Consider the following 5,641-nt stretch of genomic DNA (forward strand, 5'->3'; position numbering starts at 1 on the left):
AAAAATTCTTACATATAATCAGTCAGTTATAATAATAATACATTTAAGCTGTTACTAAACAAATGAAATCAATATCAACAAAATTAATCTTTGCAGAAGCTACATATGAAGTGGCATTTAGATGCATTTACGCATGTTATTGCAGCTTAGAGGGACATGGAATGCTTTAACCTGCAGTTACAGATGCATAAATAATGTTTTGATATTTTAAACATGAAATGTTGAATACTGACATTTGTAATAATTTAAAAAATGAAAAGATGCTTGAAATTTTGGAGTTCCCCAAGAAACAAACGAGTGAACATAACTTATGAAAAGTAACCCACCAAATTGGCTAGTGATTTGACAGCATTACCCGCCACAGCTGATTTTTACCCGCATTTGGCGGGTGTTAATTTCAAACCCTGTATACACTATACATTATATTCACTATATTTGTCTCAAAACATTCAAAAACAGGAAGTTCAGACTCATATTAACATATTAAGCAGACACTGGTTAATGCAAAAAATTCATTAGTCTGGCTGATGTACACTATGCAAACATACAGTTTTGCATGTATTTTATTTGCCTTTTGATAGAGTGACACAGGAAATTAGGCCTACATTTATATGCACTGCTCAGAATAGTGGTTTATTTTTAACTAGATGCAAGAAAGCACCTCCTTGCACTATATTTAAATTGAATTAATCTCTTAGAAAATAGTCTTTCAGGTTTCATTTCCCCACAGTGCAACTGCACAAGTAGCTTCATTTACAAGAGGTTAAAGCTGAACACGCTGATGTTATCAACCCATTTATAACAAAGCGTCTTTCATTTGTGAGTCACTACTGGGTAGAACAGGGGTGACATGCTTCCAGAGGTCTGAACCCACAGCTCCAACACACCTCAATGGAGAAAGAGCTTCAGCATCTCTGTAACTTTCATAATGCGAGATTGAACCAGATCCATCTGGCTGCATCACGCAGATAATAACTGCAGTTCTTCAAACATTCAGTTTGACTAAACCACCCTACCAGTGTCAACATGCAAGTGGAGCACTGTTTTACATTTTTCTATTAAAATTTCTCAAACGACCAGAAAATAAATATTTTCAATAAATAGAAAACCCCATAAAACACATTTTTCTTCTTGAATTTTTTCTCAAGAGAATAAAAAAAGGATATTTACATATACAGTGGTGTGAAAAAGTGTTGGCCCCCTTCCTGATTTCTTATTTTTTTGCATGTTTGTCACACTTTATGTTGTGTTCACTTGTGTTATCTTTTACTAATATTTAAATTGATGATTAAAATGATCTGAAACATTAAAGTGTGACAAACATGCAAAAAAATAAGAAATCAGGAAGGGGGCCAACACTTTTTCACACCACTGTAAAATATATAACATTTCTTGTTTCATAGAAATAGGTGTATTAAGATATCAACTGAACTATTCTAAAACATTATTTATTATTTGTTACCTTTCAGCCATGTTTAATGGAGAAAGGACAGGAAAGATAGTAAGAGAACAAAACAGGTTCTAGAAATGTTGCATTGTCCACATTAGCACCTTCTGAAAACTTGCGAGGTAATCACTAATATGAAACATTCTTGATACTGAAAAAAAACAACCTGCAAAAAACAAAAAACAAACAAAAAAAAAACATTACAATTGAAATAAATAAAAATAAAAATAAAATTAATTAATTAATTAAAATAAATAAAATGTAAATGAATGAATGAATAAATAAATATTTATTTTCCAAGAAAACTTTGTACAAAAACTTGACAGGTGTTTTTGTTTTTGAACTTTTAAAGGCTGGTGTTCCGGCCAAGACCTGAAGGAAAACAACACAACAACAAAGTGTTTCTAAACAGATGCAACATTTTAAAATTTAACTAGGACAGGAACAAATGCGTGTAAAGTGTTAGTTTGTTTTCAGTCTTAATCTTTTAAATGGACACTTTTTATCCCCCTGTGATCAGCAACAAGGTGTTCAAAACAAACACAAAACAAACAAACACGCTCTTGCATCTGCATTCATGGGGATTTAAATCAAAATTCCACCCTGCAGAATTCCTAAACGAATATAGATCTACAGACAGGAGTCATGAAGCATTCAAAGCCCAGGAAACTGGACTGCTCTGAAGAAGTGAATAAATGTGCAATAAGTGCAGGACCGATAAATTAAAGGAAAAAAAACCCTCAGAAGCACATTTCTGCTGAGGGTTCAGTTCTTCGAGTCACATGGTCGCCACCGCTATCGTGTAATATTTTTCATTGCCTCTTTCTTCACCATTAAACACACCCCTCCCTCCCATTTCTGCTGAGGGTTCAGTTCTTCGAGTCACATGGTCGCCACCGCTATCGTGTAATCTTTTTCATTGCCTCTTTCTTCACCATTAAACACACCCCTCCCTCCCTTCTCTCAGCTTCTGAGGGCAGAAGCAGCCAAGACTCATTGCAGTTTCCATTGCTCATGGCTTCCCCTGGTTTCTGTGGCCAGAGAATGCAGTTGAGGGAACATACAGGCCTCCTCTCATAGATGATCAGCCCTGCCAGACTCGCAGAAACAAGACAGCCAATGGGAATGTGGGAATGCACTGTGCCACCATATAAACCTCACACTGTTAGGTTTATTAGTCATCGCCTAGAGGCACAATAAGCTTTTGTGCGGAGCATCAATCTAGAGCTAAATGAGGCAACTAGAGGCCCGGTGGGACGCTTAAACCTAGAGCTTTATAGAGCTGAGCTATTGTTCGGTGGCTCGTTATTTTCATGCGCTCTTCGCGTGCATCTCTCTGCTGCAGAGAAATGTCAACAAATGGGAACAATGCATCTATTTCTATAAAACGTTTGAAGTATTTTCTCTGTATGTCAGTTCAGATGGTTAAAAACAGCACCTTTGTTCTCAAACTAACATACCCGAAATGAAAAATCATTCTTGTCTAGCCGGGTCGCTGCCTTTGCTAGGCTTTATTTCCCAACTAAAGCATCGTGTGTCATCATTGCATAGTGCAAAAGGGGGGAGGGGGGGGAATCAATATTAAATATATTAACATTTTTTGTTACTTGAAATAAAATAAAACATTAAATGAAATAAAATATTTTTAAAAAGTTATTTTAGCTAGTTTTGAAGGCAACATTTCAAATTTTCATTTAGTTTAACTTGATGTACTAAAATAACTCAAAATGAAATAAAAATGAATAAGAACTATAGACATAATAAAAACGAATAAAAAAAGACAAAAACACAAATAACATTTCTAAAACATTGAAATGAAAATGAAAAAGAAAATATAAAATTAAAAACTAAACCAAAATATTAAATACTAAAATCAGTGTCATTTTAGTATCATTGATATTGTTATTGTCAATATTTTGAATTAGAGATCTTCTTTATGCACCAAGAGCTTGTAACACTCCAAAGAGAAAGCAAAACTTGAAATCGCATCATATGACCCCTTTAAAGTAAACAAATATGTGAAATGTTATATATTTATATAGAAATAAAATAAGTTCACATTTTTATATTTTATTTCAGTTAACATTTATTTTATTTCAAGCAATTATTTATTTATTTATTATTATTTTTATTTTTGGTTAATGATAATAACCCTAATCTCAAATATACTAAAATAACACTGATTACTACTGCTCATATTTCAAATTAGAGATCTGAACAAACACGTCGCACTAAGAAATAAACATTGGTACGTACCTCATCCTGCAACATTAATACTACAAATTTGATAAATTGCAAATCGCAATTAGATTAAATATTTTGGCTTGGAGAGTAATAAAACAAGCAGGGGGTGAAAAAAGTCTACCAACAGGACCTGAGCCATTAAGAAACCCAGAACACCCTAGCGACCGCATAGCAACACACACAAAAAACCCACTCAGATCACATTCACAACCACACAGCAACACCACAATACATCACTTACTACAAAGCTATTTTGCAAAAGTAATCTAGTTTTATATAGATTCATATGCAAAAACCAGCACTGCTGCTCCAGCTGTTTTTGTCGTATAAAGCTTATTCAGTGTCGTCATGGTCTTTATGGAGCTTATTTAGAAACCCAAGTCTAAAAAAAAAGCAGTGCAGGAAAAGCTCCAGGGTCAATTAGAGGCTGTGTCACAGTCATGTTTATGTTACGCATCGTCTTTTTAAATAATTTAAAAGTCAAAACAAACCTTCAGCAAATCTCTTATTTAAGCAACCACTCATCCCCCACCGAAACCACATGAAGGCATTCACTTCAATAACATAAACGCAAGTAATGACATATGCCACATGGCGTGTTCCACTCCAACCAAACAAGCAACAATGAATGAGATATTCATGAGCTGGGAAGTTGCTCTACAGCAGTATATTTGCATTTACAGTGTGAAGTTTGACCCATGGGGGAAGCAGCGAGTCATATTTATAGTTTTATTTTTTAAACCATAGACATTCCAGACAAGCTGATCCCAAGACTCCCATTTGAAGAGTCTGAAACAGAAATGTCGGCTCTGAAAATCATTATGACTGAGTGACTGGTTTAAACTGGCTTAATGAGTTTTAAATGAAAAAGCCAATGTGGTAAAGTCTCACCATAACTGCTAGTCTGCTACATTCACAATTCTTTCTCCATCTGTTCATTTACATCACTGGAACAAAATATAGGTCACCCCATTCTCAAATGCACCAGCTTGGGTGGCCTCCATCCACACAATCTATGCACTTGGATTCATTTTCCAAGCAGGGAAGAGCCACTTGCATTACACATCTGACACTTCAGCAATACATATTAACCACCTCCACACCTAGCGAGTTCCGGGGTATGCCGTTTCCATGGCAACAGCCAGATGTTGTGCATATCAGGGCCTCCACGCTCTCCAGAGGCATCTTAAAATAGTCAAAGGATAAAAGTTATGCAGTAAAGGTGAGCACTAGCAGATTATAGCTTAAGAAAATAGATGATTAGCTCTGCCATGAATAAAAACTTTCATCATTTACTCATCCTCATGCCATTCAGACCATGGCATGTATTATTTTCTTTCTTGTATGAAACACAAAAGATGATGCTAGGCAGAATGTCCAATCTGCTCTTTTCTAAACAGCAGAAGTGAAAGGTAATTTATACTGTCAATCTCCAAAAAAATTAATAAAATAATGGAGTATAATTTTATTTTTTTTGTATGCAACAAAAGTGAATGGTAATTTATTTTGTCAATCTTCAAAATAAATAAATGAATAATAATAATATAATATGTAATACACACACACACACACACACACACATATATACACATACATAAATACATATATATATATATATATATATAACATTAATGTCTCCCATCATGCTTAATGCATGAATGAACAAAAATCATAAAAAAAAATAAACTCGCCACATGCTAGGAGATAAAAGGTACACAAAAATAAAAATGAAACAATAATCCCATCTGAAAATCCAATAAAGTAGGCCGTTATTCAAACATATTTAGACTGTATAATTTTTAAGTAACAAATACAACCAGACAGACATTACTTCCCCACTACAGCAGATTTATGCTTTTTTTTTTTTTTTTTTTTTCCTTTTTAGAGTGTTTCCCTTCAGCCCCATTTACATTTCAATTCCCTCTATTTACAAACAAATACATTGCATAT

General features: G+C 34.2%; 1 protein-coding gene across 1 annotated transcript in view; it reads right to left on the reverse strand.

Moving 5' to 3' along the window:
- Nucleotides 1–5,641, reverse strand: part of LOC107726680 (myotubularin-related protein 11-like) — a 34,592-nt gene that overhangs the window by 27,844 nt on the left and 1,107 nt on the right. The window lies entirely within an intron of this gene.

Source organism: Sinocyclocheilus rhinocerous, unplaced genomic scaffold, assembly GCF_001515625.1.
Source record: "Sinocyclocheilus rhinocerous isolate Xijiao unplaced genomic scaffold, SAMN03320098_v1.1 scaffold5, whole genome shotgun sequence".
Classification (NCBI taxonomy): Eukaryota; Metazoa; Chordata; class Actinopteri; order Cypriniformes; family Cyprinidae; genus Sinocyclocheilus; species Sinocyclocheilus rhinocerous.